Source organism: Triticum aestivum, chromosome 1B (assembly GCF_018294505.1).
Source record: "Triticum aestivum cultivar Chinese Spring chromosome 1B, IWGSC CS RefSeq v2.1, whole genome shotgun sequence".
NCBI classification, from domain to species: domain Eukaryota; kingdom Viridiplantae; phylum Streptophyta; class Magnoliopsida; order Poales; family Poaceae; genus Triticum; species Triticum aestivum.
This window is the reverse complement of record NC_057795.1, coordinates 359,582,309-359,599,520: the sequence shown is the minus strand read 5'-3', so window position 1 is coordinate 359,599,520 and position 17,212 is coordinate 359,582,309.

The following is a 17,212-nucleotide window of genomic DNA, read 5'->3' as shown; positions in this document are numbered from 1 at the left end:
ATTTAAGCCTAACCCACTTCCTATGCATAGGGATTTTGTGAGCAAACAACTTATGGGAACAATAATCAACTAGCATAGGAAGGCAAAACAAGCATAACTTCAAGATTTTAAGCACATAGAGAGGAAGCTTGATGTTATTGCAATTTCTACAAACATATGTTCCTCCATCATAATAATTTTCAGTAGCATCATGAATGAATTCAACAATATAACCATCACATAAAGCATTCTTTTCATGATCTACAAACATAGAATATTTATTACTCTCCACATATGCAAAATTCTTCTCATTCGGAATAGTGAGAGTATCATAAGAGACTCGAATACTATAAATTGTTTCCATATTAAAAGAGTAGTATTCAGAAAAAGGGTAATCATAATCATGACAAGTTTTATAAATATAATCATCACTACTTTTTATAGTATAAGTTTCATCACAATAATCATCATAAGTAGCAACTTTGTTCTCATCATAATCAATTGAAACCTCTTCCAAAATAGTGGATTCATCACTAAATAAAGTCATGACCTCTCCAAATCCACTTTCATCAATATAATCATCATAAATAGGAGGCATGCTATCATCATAATAAATTTGCACATCGAAACTTGGGAGGCTAAAAAATATCATCTTCATTAAACATAGCATCCCTAAGCTTGGGACAAACATTATTTGCAGCAAATATATTCTCAAACATGTCATTCTCATCAAACATAGCATCCCCAAGCTTGGGCCTTTTCATATCATAGGCATAATCACTCTCATCATTAATAGTATGGATAGCACCAATAGTATAGCAATTGTCATTATCGAAATGAGTAATAGGAGCAACATCATTTGGGAGGGATACCTTTCTACCCTTGTTTCTCTGTCTTTTCTTTTTCTTCTTCACATCATGTGTGGGTTTAACCCTCTTTTTTGATCTCCTTATTAATGAGATTGGTTGAATAGAAAGCTCCTCCTCGTTTCCTGATTCATCATAAGAAATAATAGGAGGATATTGGGAAGTCTCTTCCCTTTCATTAGTATTCTCTTCATCTTCTATTTGCTTTCTTTTCTTTATGTAATTGGCAATATAAGGATTTTAAATGCAATTCACCGCACAATACATATAAATTTCCTCTAGATCAAAATCAAGAACTTTATCAAGGACAAATTCTGGAAGATCCTTAGTTAAACATTTCATTTCTTCATAACCCATAAGCAAACTAAGTTCATTGTGATGTGCGAGGGAAATCAAGTCATCACAATTTTTGGACACGATTGGATCATGAAACAATTTTCATTAGGGATTTAAATGATCACGTTCATTGCAAAGTTCACAAGGATGGCAAAGAAATTTTAAATTTTCAGCACAAACATCTAGCCTTTCTTGCAACCATTTAGTTTCTAAATACTTATGCCTCTTGCAAAAATCTATCTTCCCTATTTGATGTGTACTTGCAAACTCTATGCACTCCACAAAAGTTGACATGCTTATAAGAGACATTTTCATCATGACTGGTGCAATCATCATTAGTACTATGGATATTCAAAGAGTTCATACTAACAACATTGCAATCATGCTCATCATTCAAAATTTTAGTGCCAAACATTTTATAGACTTCTTCTTCTAGCACTTGAGCACAATTTTCCTTTCCATCATTCTCACGAAAGATATTAAAAAGATGAAGCGTATGAGGCAAACTCAATTCCATTTTTTGTAGTTTTATTTTATAAACTAAACTAGTGATAAAACAAGAAACTAAAAGATTCGATTACAAGATCTAAAGATATACCTTCAAGCACTCACCTCCCCGTCAATGGCACCAAAAAGAGCTTGATGTCTACTACACAACCTTCTTCTTGTAGACGTTGTTGGGCCTCCAAGTGCAGAGGTTTGTAGGACAGTAGCAAATTTCCCTCAAGTGGATGACCTAAGGTTTATTAATCCGTGGGAGGCGTAGGATGAAGGTGGTCTCTCTCAAACAACCCTACAACCAAATAACAAAGAGTCTCTTGTGTCCCCAACACACCCAATACAATGGTAAATTGTATAGGTGCACTAGTTCGGCGAAGAGATGGTGATACAAGTGCAACATGGATGGTAGATATAGGTTTTTGTAATCTGAAAATATAAAAACAGCAAGGTAAAAAGTGGTAAAAGTGAGCATAAACGGTATTGCAATGATAGTAAACAAGGCCTAGGGTTCATACTTTCACTAGTGCAAGTTCTCTCAACAATAATAACATAACTGGATCATATAACTATCCTCAACATGCAACAAAGAGTCACTCCAAAGTCACTAATAGCGGAGAACAAACGGAGAGATTATTGTAGGGTATGAAACCACCTCAAAGTTATCCTTTCTGATTGATCTATTCAAGAGTCCGTAGTAAAATAGCATGAAACTATTCTTTCCGTTCGATCTATCCTAGAGTTCGTATTAGAATAACACCTTAAGACACAAATCAACCAAAACCCTAATGTCACCTAGATACTCCATTGTCACCTCAAGTATCTGTGGGCATGATTATACGATATGCATCACACAATCTCAGATTCATCTATTCAACCAACACAAAGAACTTCAAAGAGTGCCCCAAAGTTTCTACCGAAGAGTCAAGACGAAAACGTGTGCCAACCCCTATGCATAAGTTCACAATGTTACGGAACCCGCAAGTTTATCACCAAAACATACATCAAATGGATCACGTGAATATCCCATTGACACCACAGATAAGCACATGCAAGACATACATCAGGTGTTCTCAAATCCTTAAAGACTCAATCCGATAAGATAACTTCAAAGGGAAAACTCAATCCATTACAAGAGAGTAGAGGGGGGGGAACATCATAAGATCCAACTATAATAGCAAAGCTCGCGATACATCAAGATCGTATCACGTCAAGAACACGAGATAGAGAGAGATCGAACACATAGCTACTAGTACATACCCTCAACCCCGAGGGTGAACTACTCCCTCCTCGTCATGGAGAGCGCCGAGATGATGAAGATGGCCAGTGAGGGATCCCCCCCTCTGGCAGGGTGCCGAAACAGGGTCCTGATTGGCTTTTGGTGGCTACATAGGCTTGTGGAGGCGGAACTCCCGATATATTGTGCTCCTGGAGGTTTCAGTATTTATAGGAACTTTTGGCGTCGGGAACAAGTCAGGGGGGTCTCCGGGTTGTCCACGAGGCAGGGGGGCTGCGCCCAGGGGGTGGGTGTGCCCCCACCCTCGTGGGCAGCCCGGGACTTTTCTGGCCCAACTCTTTTACTCCGGGGGCTTCTTTGGGTCCATAAAAAATCATCAAAAAATGGTACGTCAATTGGACTCCGTTTGGTATTCCTTTTCTGTAAAACTCAAAAACAAGGAAAAAACAGAAACTGGCACTAGGCTCTAGGATAATAGGTTAGACCCAAAAAGCATATAAAATAGCATATAAATGCATATAAATCATCCTAGATGGATAATATAATAGCATGGAACAATCAAAAATTATAGATATGTTGGAGACGTATCACTAAACCCTAGATGTCTAGCCTGTATGATTATGATTACCTCTAAGGACTAAACCCTCCGGTTTATATAGGCACCGGAGGGGTCTAGGGTTGTACAAAGTTGGTTTACAGAGGAAGGAAACTACACATCCGGACGCCAAGCTTTCCATCCACGCAAAGGAGAGTCCCGTCCGGACTTGGGAGAAGGCCTTCTATCTCGTATCTTCACGGCCCATCAGTCCGGCCCATGTCACATACGCCGGCTCCCCGAGGACCCCACAGTCCAGGACTCCCTCAATAGCCCCTGAAATAGGCTTCAATGACGATGTATCCAGCGCACAGATTGTATTCGGCATTGCAATGCAGGTTCCTTCTCCGAATACTCCAAAGTAGTCCTCCACACATAATAGTTGTATCCGTCTCTATTAAATAATTACAGCTGCGAGGGTAAAAATACTCAGAACAAAGTAAGTCACGTCCATAGGCGATTTTTCCGGTGAGGCATTAGGTCCTGGCCTTGTTAGTATTCTGAACCGTTTTACAGCCCTTGCTTCGTGTTTTGAGGCACGGTCATAGGCACGCCTTGTCAAAGCAGGGATCGTGTCCCCTTATCATGGGATTCTCATCAATAGGGGTTTGGGCAATCCAACCGTGCCGTTCACACGTCGCCTTGTGAATAGGCGAGATTTAAGGCTTATGAGGGGATGCTTGATATCCACTGCCTTTATAAGGAGATAAGGATCCATCTTTTTACCCCACGCCTTCTTCCTCCTCAGCCTATCTGCCATTCGAGCTCCAGCGCCCAAGTTCCAATCTTTTCCACCGATACCAAACACTCCTAGCCATGTCTAGATCTGGAGCGCATGGCAAGTGAATGGCTTCCTCTGTTACAGAGGAGAACATCAAGGAGCTCCAGGAAGCTGGGTACTTGGCCATGGACATAGTCCACCAGCTCCCCACCAAGAAGCAGGTTATTCCCACTCCGGAGCCTAATGAGAGGGTAGTGTTCATTCCCCATTTCCTCCGTGGACTAGGGTTTCCCCTCCATCCTTTCGCCCATGGTCTCATGTTTTTGTTGGATACCGGGTTCCGGCAAAACCCTTAAGGTTCGAACTCTGGGGTGCGCACGAAGATCTTCTCCCTACCGAAACACGCCCATAACTCCGCCGCGATTCTAAGCTAGCACAATGAACAACACAAGAGACACAAGGTTTATACTGGTTCAGGCCACCGTTGTGGTGTAATACCCTAATCCAGTGTGTGGTGTGGTGGATTGCGTCTTGGGATGATGTTGAAAAGTACAGAGGAAGAACAGCCTCATGCGGAGAGGTGTTCTTGTGGTGGTGGGTCTTCTGCTTTGTTTGGATTCGATCCTACTGTGGTGGCTATCTCTATTTATAGAGGCCCTGGTCCTCTTCCCAAATATTGAGCGGGAAGGGAGCCAACAATGGCCATTTTGAAAGGGGACAACTAGTACAAGCTATCCTGACTAAAGGTGGTCTTCGGCTGCCAAAGGCACTGGTGATGACGCCGTCTTGGGCTCCACGGTGACCTCCGTCCTACCCTCCTCCTAGTCTTGGTCTTGTTGCACTGATATGGAAACCTTTGCCTGATGCCTCGGTATTCCGCGCTTGCGCTTGCCCCCTTTGCACCAAAGAGGAAACGAGGACACTGCCCAGGCTGGCGCCCGCCTGGCGCCCGCCTGGTCTTGATCGTCATGGCTTGTGTCATGAGCGCATCGCGGGGTACCCCTTGCCTTGATCTCTCCGCCTCCTCGCGAGCCTGCCCCTAGGGAGGCCTCGCATCATCCGCCCCGTGAGGCTTGGCCCCTCACGAGGGTCTTGAACTTGGGTTGATGAAGATGGGTCGTACTGGGCCACTGCTGAGCCACCCTGCAAGCTGCAGGCAGCCAAGTCTGGGGACCCCCGTTCCCAGAATGCCGACAATATCCCCCGGGCCCAAGGCATGCTCGGACTTGGCTTAGCAGCAAAGCCAAGGGGCAAGTGCGGAGCGCCACGGGCCCCAACAGCTTGCAGCCTTGGTCGACGCGTGGCGATTGATTGGACGTGGGCGTCTCCACTTCCCCATGCAGCCTCGACAACTGCCCGATTTGACGAGTCCCTGTTGCATGCAAAAAGAATCATCATTACCTGTGATCGTGGAGGCTGACGGTTGGCCTCCTTTGGGTTATAAGTACGGAGAGGCGAGAGCCCCCGTTGTCCATCTCTTCTTGCTCTGCCTGCTTCTTCCCCCTTGCTCCACCTCTGTTCTCGACGCCAATGGCAGTGATCCGCCGGTTCTCAGTCGAAGAGAAAGTAAAGGCCCCTCGGGAGGGGCCTGGCCCACTCCCACCGAAGAAACGGTCGGTCCCGCGCCGTCGCGACGAGGTTGTGAGGCTAGAGATGACGAGGCCTTGGTGCGAGCGGCCACCTCCTGAGTTCCCGCTACCCCTGTATGCCCGGGCCGAGGGCCCTGGAGAAAGGGACGACGAGCGATGCTGCCCGCGCCACAGGTGAGGTCGACGAGCCATGGCGGCGCGCGCCGTCGCTCTTGGAGTCCACGCCGCGGACTCCTCTCACGAGCTCGTGCACCACGCCGCGATGCCTCCAAGCACCTGGATCCGCTTTCCTTCATTCTTCGCCTTCGAGATGCCTCCAAGGGGGCCTCTCGAGCTTTGGCTGCAGCACACCGACTGCGGTGCTCCGGTGACCGGAGTGGAGGTTGAAGTCGCCGCTCCAGGCGAGGTCTTCATCACCCGAGGCTGGGGCGAGATCGCCCAGGTCTGCTGAACAGGGGGTGCCCTCATGATTCATTTCGAATACGATGGAGCCTCCTTGATGCTCTTCAATCTCTTCGACGCAGAAGGCCGCCGACTGGAGTGCTGCCCTAGAGGAGGCAGCCAGAACATCGACGTGGCAAGGGCTAGGCCTGCCGCTCACTTACCCACCAGCTCCTCTGGCAGCGGCAGCGATGCTTGGGAGTCAAGCGACTCTCCCGAGCTCTTCGTGATTCCGGAGACGAACGACGACAGCTACATGCCCCCGAGCTCGCGTCGTGCCCGGAGCAAGGCGGCTGCATCAGGTCGCCGGCGCAGCTGATCTGGATGGGGTTGGCGCCGGCCTCCCGTGGCCCACTGTTGATGCTGGTGTCGGCCATGGAGGTGCGCGTAGTTAGGGCTCCTTAGGATTCACGTCTTTTGTTCCCTGCAAGGAATCGAGAAAACACCCCGTGGGGGCATGTAAAGGGTCTGCGATATCTTTTGTTGATATTATCCTTATTATGAAGCCGTGCAAATGCTTGTCCTGTCGCGGCTTGGTTCTCCCTTTATAACCTCGCGACGACTTGGTGCTCTACTCTGACAGGTCCCGGTCCCCAGGCAGGCTTCAGCCGTCGCTGGTATGCCAGGTCGTGATGCCGTGGTCAAGGCCAGGAGGTGAGCGGCCCGAAGTCCAGTAAGAGCCCCTGAGGTGCGATGCTCAGGAGGTCCCCTTTAGCGCACAAGCAACCGTCGAAAGGTGAGAAAGGAAGGCAACATCACTGTCATAGAGCCGCATTAAGTGGAGATTCTGGACCGCATCGATTAGCTATTCCAGGCGAGAAACTTATCTTGGAAGCATGGAGTCGCTCCTTCGAGTTGCACCGAACTTGTACGTCGGGAGCTGGGATGTAGCTGGGTCAGGCCCTCGCGAGCTTCCCCTCTCTTCCCCACACTCTCCTTAGTGCTCTACGTCCTCAAGTCCCGGCCCTCGAGCGAGCTCAGCCGCCGCTGGTATGCCAGGTCGTGACGCCGTGTACAAAGCCAGGGGGTGAGGGCTAGAGAGCCAGTAAGAGCTCCTGAGTCGCGATGCTCGGGATCCCCCCTTTTAACATGCAAGCGGATTGCGCGGGAAAGAAAGAGAGAGCCCATGGTGCCACCTGCTGTAGACCTCCGGAGGTTCCTGTAACCAACACGAGAGAAGCACGGGTTGCCATTATGATCGCCGACCGGCCATTGGTTGCTCTGAGAGAGTGGTGAGGGCACTGAGGGCCTGGTGAGGTGACTCTTGCGGGGCTGCCGCATGCCAGAGCTCGACCACTCAGATTTGTCGACGTTGCAGGGACGGACCCATGCACAAGCGTCGTGCCAGCGCGAGCGGCTCCAGAGGTAGGCATCAGTCGAGCAGGCGATAATCACAGGAAGGTTAAGCATGAATGCCAAATCAGCTTAGATAAACGCAGAAGGGATACATGCCACTGGGTCAGGCCCGAGCGGCTTGGGGATGATGTAGCCGGAGGGGCGCCCCCAGCAAGGTAAACTAAAGACATAAGCAAAAGCGATAAATGTAGCAGGGACAGACACATGCGACCTGGGAATGATGCAGCCCAAAGGGCGCTCCCAGCTGAAATGAACTCGAAAGATGTCACCTGATACCATTGTAGAGGAGGTGATGGAGTAGTTGAAGATGCGCGGTGAAGAGACCAACCCTCACGAGCCACCGGAGCCCTGAGCCTCGGGAGGCTCTGGGGGTCCAGGCGGTTCCTCGAGGACCATCTCCATCTCCGCCAGGACTGCGTGATGCCTGGCCTCCTGAGCCACCAGAATGCTCCACAGATGGCGCTGGTGAGTAGCAACCGGGTTCGGCAGGCCGAAAGACATGCGAACATAGCTGTGCGGCAGACCCTCGCAACGTCCCACGCGTGAGGGCCAGAGGCGCTCCTGAGACGCGGCTCGGTTGAGCCCTGGGAAATCGATGCAGACGTGCAGCCCGCCATCCTCGCCCGGATGGGGAGCTACGCCAGGCAGACGGCGATCGCTGCGCATGGCTCTTGCTTCCTGAAGCTCCTGAGTGGTCTTGATGATGAACTCCTGAGGGTTGGGCTTTCCATGCCCCATGTCTTCCTGAGGGAAACGTGCTGCAAAGCACGCCTCCCAGTGGTGCTCGAGAGCCTCCCTCATGATCTTGGCAAAGTCTGAGGCCCTCTAGAAGAGAGCCCCCGAGCCCTGCCCGAGGAGGGCACCGGGCGCGCCTTCCTATGCGATGGAGGGAGGCGCGCCTTGCACGGGTGCAGATCCTGATGCGACACCTCCTGAGATGCCAACCTCCTGAGGCCTTGAGCTAGGTGATGTCTTCTTCTTCTTGAGGACTGCCTTAGGAGGGTTCTCGCGCTTGTTGTCCGGGTCCTTGATTGATGCAGCTTGGAAGGCGCGCTCGAGGGAGCACACCGCATCCTTCTCTTCGCATGGGACTGTGATGATTCCGCCGCTTCCTGGCATCTTGAGGACATTGTAGCCGTGGTGGGTCACCGCCATGAACTTGGCCAGGGCCGGATACCTGAGGATGGAATTGTATGGCAGACGGATTTGGGCGATGCCGAAGTCGCTCGGTGTGGTAGTTGTTGCACTGCCCGAAAGTGACAGGGAGGCGGACCCGCTCTATCGGGGTAGTGGAGCCGTCAGTAACTCTTGAGAAAGGATTGGCAGGCTGAAGTTGGTCATATGGCACTCGAAGGCTATTGAACATCTCGATGGACAGAACGTTGAGCCATGCGCCGCCATCGACGAGGGTCCTGGTAACTTGCACATTCCTGATGACTGGGGAACAAAGCATTGGGAGGACGCCAGCTGTAGCCGCACACTTGAGTTGATCTGCTGAGCTGAAAGTGATGGCGCACTTGGACCACCTGAACGGGCGCGTGGCCTCGAGCTTGGGGAGGACTGCATTCACCTCGCGAGCAAACTGCTTGAAGATGCACTGAAAGGCTGGGGCCTAAGCACCGCCCAAGATACAAGCGATAGCACTTGTCCTGGTGGTGGTCGTCATTCCTTCTTGGCGTTGGCGGCAGAGGAGGAAGGCCTGCGTTGCCCTGTGGGCGATCCTCACGAGGTTGATCCCTCCAGGCTCCCTCGCGGGGCTGGTCCTGCCAGCGATCCTCGCGAGGTCGGTCACGCCACTCCTGGCGAGGGCCTCGGTCGTCCCATCGTCCTCTGCCTCTTCCTCCTCCTCGGTCGTAGCCCCGGTCGTTGCGCTCAGGGCGTCGACCGATGTGTCCTTCTCGAACGGTCCTGAGCTCCTGACACTCATTGGTGTTGTGGGTGTAGACATTGTGGTAGGCGCAGAATCGGTTGCCCTTGGATGACTCCGGCTGGTCCTTGCCGCGCTTCGTGTTTGGCTCTGCTGCGAGCATGGCTGCTCCTTTGCGCTTCACGTCCTTGGCCTTGGCCTTCTTCTCTTCTGGGTCAGCAGCTGGAAGCTCGAGGAGGGAGAGGCGTCCTTCCTCCGCTCTTGTGCACTTGGTCTCCAGGTTGAACAGCTCCAGATATGTGCACAGATCCTCGTGGATGGAGAGCTCCTCCTTCATCTTGACGTCGCGGACGCCATCAGAAAATGCTGAGATGATGGCCTCGTCCGTCACCTTGGGGATCTTGAGGCAAGCACTGTTGAAAAGCTGGATGTACTTCTGCAGGGTCTCTCCAGGCTACTGCTTGATGCGGCGCAGGTCACCCGCGGCCGGAGGGCAGTCGCGAGTGCCCTGGAAGTTGGCGATGAAACGGCTGTGCATATCGTCCCAAGAGGAGATCAAGACGAGAGGCAGGTTCAGGAGCTAGGTGCGGGCACCATCCTTGAGCGCCATGGGAAGCTGCAAAAACTCCATGAGGTCGGCAGTACCATCGTAGTGGGAAGGCATGTCCGTCTTGAACTTGCCAGGCCAGGTGATGCTACGCAGCTCGGTGGTGAAGGCGCGGCAGCCTGCAGTGGCCACCAGAGCTTTTTGCACATGCGGGGCCTGCTCTTGATGGTTCTCGTGCGCTGATACGTCTTCAACGTATCTATATTTTTTGATTGTTCCATGCTATTATATTACCCCTTTTGGATTTTTATGGGCTTTATTTTACATATTTATATCATTTTTGGGACTAACCTACTAACCGGAGGCCCAGCCCGTATTGTTGTCTTTTTTGCCTATTTCAGTATTTCGAAGAAAAGGAATATCAAACGGAGTCCAAACAAAATGAAACCTTTGGGAGCGTGATTTTTGGAACGAACGTGATCTAGAGGATTTGGAGTGCAAGTTAAGAAGCAATCGAGGCGGTCAGGAGATAGGAGGGCGCGCCCACCCCCTCTAGGCGCGCCCCTTGTCTCCTGGGCCCCACGAGGGGCCACTGACGTACTTCTTCCTCCTATATATACCCATGTACCCTGAAAACATCCAGGGAGCCACCGAAAAACAATTTCCACCACCGTAACCTTCTGTATCCGCGAGATCCCATCTTGGAGCCTTCGCCGGCGCTCCACCGAAGGGGGAATCGACCATGGAGGGCTTCTACATCAACACCATAGCCCCTCCAATGAGTTGTGAGTAGTTTACCACAGACCTTCGGGTCCATAGTTATTAGCTAGATGGCTTCTTCTCTCTTTTTTGATCTCAATACAATGTTCTCCCCCTCTCTTGTGGAGATCTATTCGATGTAAACTCTTTTTGCGGTGTGTTTGTCGAGATCCGATGAATTGTGGGTTTATGATCAAGTTTATCTATGAGAAATATTTGAATCTTCTCTGAATTCTTTTATGTATGATTGAGTTATCTTTGCAAGTATCTTCGAATTATCAGTTTGGTTTGGCCTACTAGATTGATCTTTCTTGCCATGGGAGAAGTGCTTAGCTTTGGGTTCAATCTTGAGGTGTCCTTACCCAGTGACAACAGGGGTTGCAAGGCACGTATTGTATTGTTGCCATCAAGGATAAAAAGATGAGGTTTATATCATATTGCTTGAGTTTATCCCTCTACATCATGTCATCTTTCTTAATGCGCTACTCTATTCTTATGAACTTAATGCTCTAGATGCATGCTGGATAGCGCTCGATGTGTGGAGTAATAGTAGTAGATGCAGGCAGGAGTCAGTCTACTTGTTGCGGACGTGATGCCTATATACATGATCATGCATAGACAATCTCATAATTATTCACTTTTCTATCAATTGATCGACAGTAATTTGTTCACCCACCGTAATACTTATGCTATCTTGAGAGAAGCCAGTAGGGAAACCTATGGCCCCCGGGTCTATCTTTTATCATATAAGCTTTCAATCTACTTTTATTTGCATCTTTACTTTTGCATCTATATTATAAAATACCAAAAATAAATTTATCTTATCATACTATCTCTATCAGATCTCACTTTTGCAAGTGGCCGTGAAGGGATTGACAACCCCTTAATTGCGTTGGTTGCGAGTACTTTGTTTGTTTATTTGTGTAGGTGCATGGGACTTTTGAGGAGCCTCCTACTGGATTGATACCTTGGTTCTCAAAAACTAAGGGAAATACTTACGCTACTATTGCTGCATCACCCTTTCCTCTTCAAGGAAAACCAACGCAAGCTCAAGACAGAGCAAGAAGGATTTCTGGTGCCATTGCCGAGGAGGCTTCCACCAAGTCAAGTCAAGATTCGACCTCCCGCCAACGTGCGATTTCTGGCACCGTTGCCGGGGAGGTCTTCGCTCAAGTCAAGACATACCAAGTACCCATCACAAACTCATCTCCCTCGCATTTACATTTTTTGCCATTTGCCTCTCGTTTTCCTCTCCCCCACTTCACCCTTGCCGTTTTATTCGCCCTCTCTTTCCCAATCCTCTTCTTTCTCTTTCGCTTGCCTTTTCCCGTTTGCTCGTGTGTTAGATCGTTTACCTTGTCGTTATGGCTAGTTCCTTATCCGCTCCTATGTCTCCCGAGTTTGAAGTTCTTCACTTCAAGCAAAGGCAAGGAGAAAACTTAAAAGATGCTTGCTATAGGATGATGGAATCTTATCGCAATTGCACCTTAGAGGTGAATTTTAGAATTCTTCTTCGCAATTTTTATGTTGGGCTAAACATGACGCATAGACAACTCTTGGACTGCATTGCCAAGGGAAATTTTATTGAAATTGATCCTAGTATTGCGCATTTAATTATAGAGGGAATAGTGGGAACACTACCTCAAAAGGGAGGACCACATCCTACCCAAGAAGAAACACAAGTGTTTGGAGTTACAAAAATATTTCAAAAATCTCTTGAGCCTCTTAAAAGTGTTAGCGGAAATCTTCACCGCATGAATATGTTGATTACTCTTTGCAATAAGCGGTTGGATTCTTTAGATCTAAAAATTTCCTAGTATGCAGAGAAACGTAAAGAACCTCCCAGATTCAAGCATGACTCTGCTAAAAAACTGAAAATTAAAGATGGCACCACTTAGATCTATCTTCGCTTTTATGCCTAGCTAGGGGCATTAAACGATAGTGCTAGTTGGGAGGCAACCCGATTTTATTTGTGTTTTTTTGCTTTTGTTTCTGTTTAGTAATAAATTTTTCATCCACCTTCTGTCTAGATGTATTTTTATGTTTTAATTAGTGTTTGTACCAAGTAGAACCTATAGGATAATCTATGATGATAGTTGATTTGATTCTGCTGAAAAACAGAAACTTTGCGCGCACGAAATTAGTTTTGTTAAATCATAGAAATGTGCTTTTGCGTTTATTATTTTTGCTTCTGATCAATAGACAAATTGTCCACGACTTCCTATTTTGGTAGGATTTTTAGAGTTCCATAAGTTTGCGTTAGTTACAGATTGCTACAGACTGTTCTGTTTTGACAGATTCTGTTTTTCGTGTGTTGTTTGCTTATTTTGATGTATCTATGGCTAGTAAAATAGTTTATAAATCATAGAGAAGTTGGAATACAGTAGGTTTAACACCAATATAAATAAAGAATGAGTTCATTACAGTATATTATGTGGTGGTTTTGTTTTCTTTCACTAACGGAGCTTATGAGATTTCATGTTGAGTTTTCTGTTGTGAAGTTTTCAAGTTTTGGGTAAAGATTTGATGGACTATGGAATAAGGAGTGGAAAAAGCCTAAGCTTGGGGATGCCCATAGCACACCAAGATATTCAAGAATAGCCAAAAGGCTAAGCTTGGGGATGCCCCGGGAAGGCATCCCCTCTTTCGTCTTCGTTCATTGGTAACTTTACTTGGAGTTATATTTTTCTTCGCGACATGATATGTGTCTTGCTTGGAGCGTCGTGTATTATATTAGTATTTGCTTTTTAGTTTTCCATAGTCATCCTTGCTGTACACGCCTTTTGGGAGAAGCCTACTTGATTAGAAATTTGTTAGAATACTCTATGTGCTTCACTTATATCTTTTGAGTTTGATAGTTTTCGCTTTAGTGCTTCACTTATATCTTTGAGAGCACGGCGGTGGCTTAATTTTGTAGAAATTGCTAGTCTCTCATGCTTCACTTATATTATTTTTAGAGTCTCTTAGAACAGCATGGTATTTTCTATGGTTATAAAATTGGTCCTAGAATGGTAGGCATCCAAGTTGGGTATAATAAAAACTATCATAGGAAGTGAATTGGATGCTATGGTCAATTTTATACTTGATAATTGTTTTGAGATATGAAGGTAGTGATATTAAAGTCATGCTAGTTGGGTGATTATGAATTTAAAGAATGCTTGTGTTGAAGTTAGCAAGTCTCGTAGCATGCACATATGGTTAAAGTTGAGTAACAAATTTGAAACATGAAGTGTACTTGAATTGTGTATCCTTATGAGTGGCGGTCGGGGACTAGCGAAGGTCTTTTCCTACCAATCTATCCCTCTAGGAGCATGCACGTAGTGCTTGGTTTTTGATGACTTATAAATTTTGGCAATAAGTATATGAGTTTTTTCAACTAATATTGAGTCCATGGATTATACACACTTTTACCTTTCCACCATTGCTAGCCTCTTCGGTACCGTGCATTGCCCTTTCTCACCTTGAGAGTTGGTGCAAACTTCGCTGGTGCATCCAAACCCCGTGATATGATATGCTCTATCACACATAAACCTCCTTATATCTTCCTCAAAACAGCCATCATACCTACCTATTATGGCATTTCCATAGCCATTCCGAGATATATTGCCATGCAACTTTCCACCGTTCCGTTCATCATCATGGCACTTTTGTCATATTGCCATTGCATGATCATGTAGTTGACATTGTATTTGTGGCAAAGCCACCATGCATAATTTTTCATACATGTCACTCTTGATTCATTGCACCATCGCGCTACACCGCCGGAGGCATTCATATAGAGTCATATCTTGTTCTAGTTTCGAGTTGTAATTCATATGTTGTAATCAATAAAAGTGTGATGATCATCATTATTAGAGCATTGTCCCCCAAAAAAAGAAAAAAAAGAAAGGCCAAAAGAATAAAAAAGAAAGGCCAAATAAAAAAAGAAAGAAAAGAAAAAGGAAAAAAAGAAAAGAAAAAAAGAAAAAAAAAGAAAAATAAAAAGGGGCAATGTTACTATCTCTTTTTCCACACTTGTGCTTCAAAGTAGCACCATGTTCTTCATATAGTGAGTCTCATATTTTGTGCTTCAAAGTAGCACCATGTTCTTCATATAGTGAGTCTCATATTTTGTGCTTCAAAGTAGCACAATGTTTTTCATATAGAGAGTCTCATATCTTGTCACTTTCATATACTAGTGGGATTTTTTTTCATTATAGAACTTGGCTTGTATATTCCTACGATGGGCTTCCTCAAATGCCCTAGGTCTTCGTGAGCAAGCAAGTTGGATGCACACCCACTAGTTATCTTTTGTTGAGCTTTCATTCATTTATAGCTCTAGTGCATCCGTTGCATGGCAATCCCTACTCCTCATGTTGACATCAATTGATGGGCATCCCCATAGCCCATTGATTATCCTCGTCAATGTGAGACTTTCTCCTTTTTTGTCTTCTCCACACAATCCCCATCATCATATTATATTCCACCCATAGTGCTATATCCATGGCTCACGCTCATGTATTGCGTGAAAGTTGAAAAAGTTTGAGATTATTTAAGTACGAAACAATTGCTTGGCTTGTCATCGGGGTGTAGAATTTGGGAACATTTTGGTGTGACGAAAATTAAGCATAGCCTAACTATACGATTTTGTAGGGATGAACTTTCTTTAGCCATGTTATTTTGAGAAGACATGATTGCTTCGATTAGTATGCTTGAAGTATTACTATTTCTTTTGTCAATATGAACTTTTATTTTGAATCATTTGGATCTGAACATTCATGCCACAATAAATAAAACTACATTGAGAATTATGCTAGGTAGCATTCCACATCAAAAATTCTGTTTTTATCATTTGCCTACTCGAGGACGAGCTGGAATTAAGCTTGGGGATGCTTGATATGTCTCCAACATATCTATAATTTTTTATTGTTCCATGCTATTATATTACCCATTTTGGATGTTTATGTGATTTATTTTACATATTTATATCATTTTTGAGACTAACCTACTAACCGGAGGCCCAGCCCGTATTGCTATTTTTTGTGCCTATTTCAGCATTTCGAAGAAAAGGAATATCAAATGGAGTCCAAACGGAATGAAACCTTCGGGAGCGTGATTTTTGGAACGAACGTGATCCAGAGGACTTGGAGTGCAAGTCAAGAAGCAATCGAGGCGGCCAGGAGATAGGAGGGCGCGCCCACCCCCTCTGGGCGCGCCCCCTATCTCCTCGGCCCCATGAGCAGCCACCGAGGTACTTCTTCCTCCTATATATACCCAAGTACCCCGAAAACATCCAGGGAGCCAACGAAAAATAATTTCCACCGCCCTAACCTTCTGTATCTGCGAGATCCCATCTTGGAGCCTTCGTCGGCGCTCCGCCGGAGGGGGAATCAACCACGGAGGGCTTCTATATCAACACCATAGCCCCTCCGATGAGTTGTGAGTAGTTTACCACAGACCTTCGGGTCCATAGTTATTAGCTAGATGGCTTCTTCTCTCTTTTTGGATCTCAATACAATGTTCTCCCCCACTCTTGTGGAGATCTATTTGATGTAAATTCTTTTTGTGGTGTGTTTGTCGAGATCCGATGAATTATGGGTTTATGATCAAGTTTATCTATGAGAAATATTTGAATCTTCTCTGAATTCTTTTATGTATGATTGAGTTATCTTTGCAAGTCTCTTCGAATTATCAGTTTGGTTTGGCCTACTAGATTTATCTTTCTTGCCATGGGAGAAGTGCTTAGCTTTGGGTTCAATCTTGCGGTGTCCTTACCCAGTGACAGCAGGGGTTGCAAGGCACGTATTGTATTGTTGCCATCGAGGATAAAAACATGGGGTTTATATCATATTGCTTGAGTTTATCCCTCTACATCATGTCATCTTTCTTAATGCGTTACTATGTTCTTATGAACTTAATACTCTATATGCATGCTGGATAGCGGTCGATGTGTGGAGTAATAGTAGTAGATGCAGGCAGGAGTCGGTCTACTTGTTGCGGATGTGATGCCTATATACATGATCATGCCTAGATAATTTCATAATTGTTCGCTTTTCTATCAATTGCTCGACAGTAATTTGTTCACCCACCGTAATACTTATGCTATCTTGAGAGAAGCCAATAGTGAAACCTATGGCCCCGAGGTCTATCTTTTATCATATAAGCTTTCAATCTACTTTTATTTGCATCTTTACTTTCGCATCTATATTATAAAATACCAAAAATATATTTATCTTATCATACTATCTCTATCAGATCTCACTTTCGCAAGTGGCTGTGAAGGGATTGACAACCCCTTTATTGCGTTGGTTGCGAGTTCTTTGTTTGTTTGTGTAGGTGCGTGGGACTTTTGAGGAGCCTCCTACTGGATTGATACCTTGGTTCTCAAAAACTGAGGAAAATACTTATGCTACTATTGCTGCATCACCCTTTCCTCTTCAAG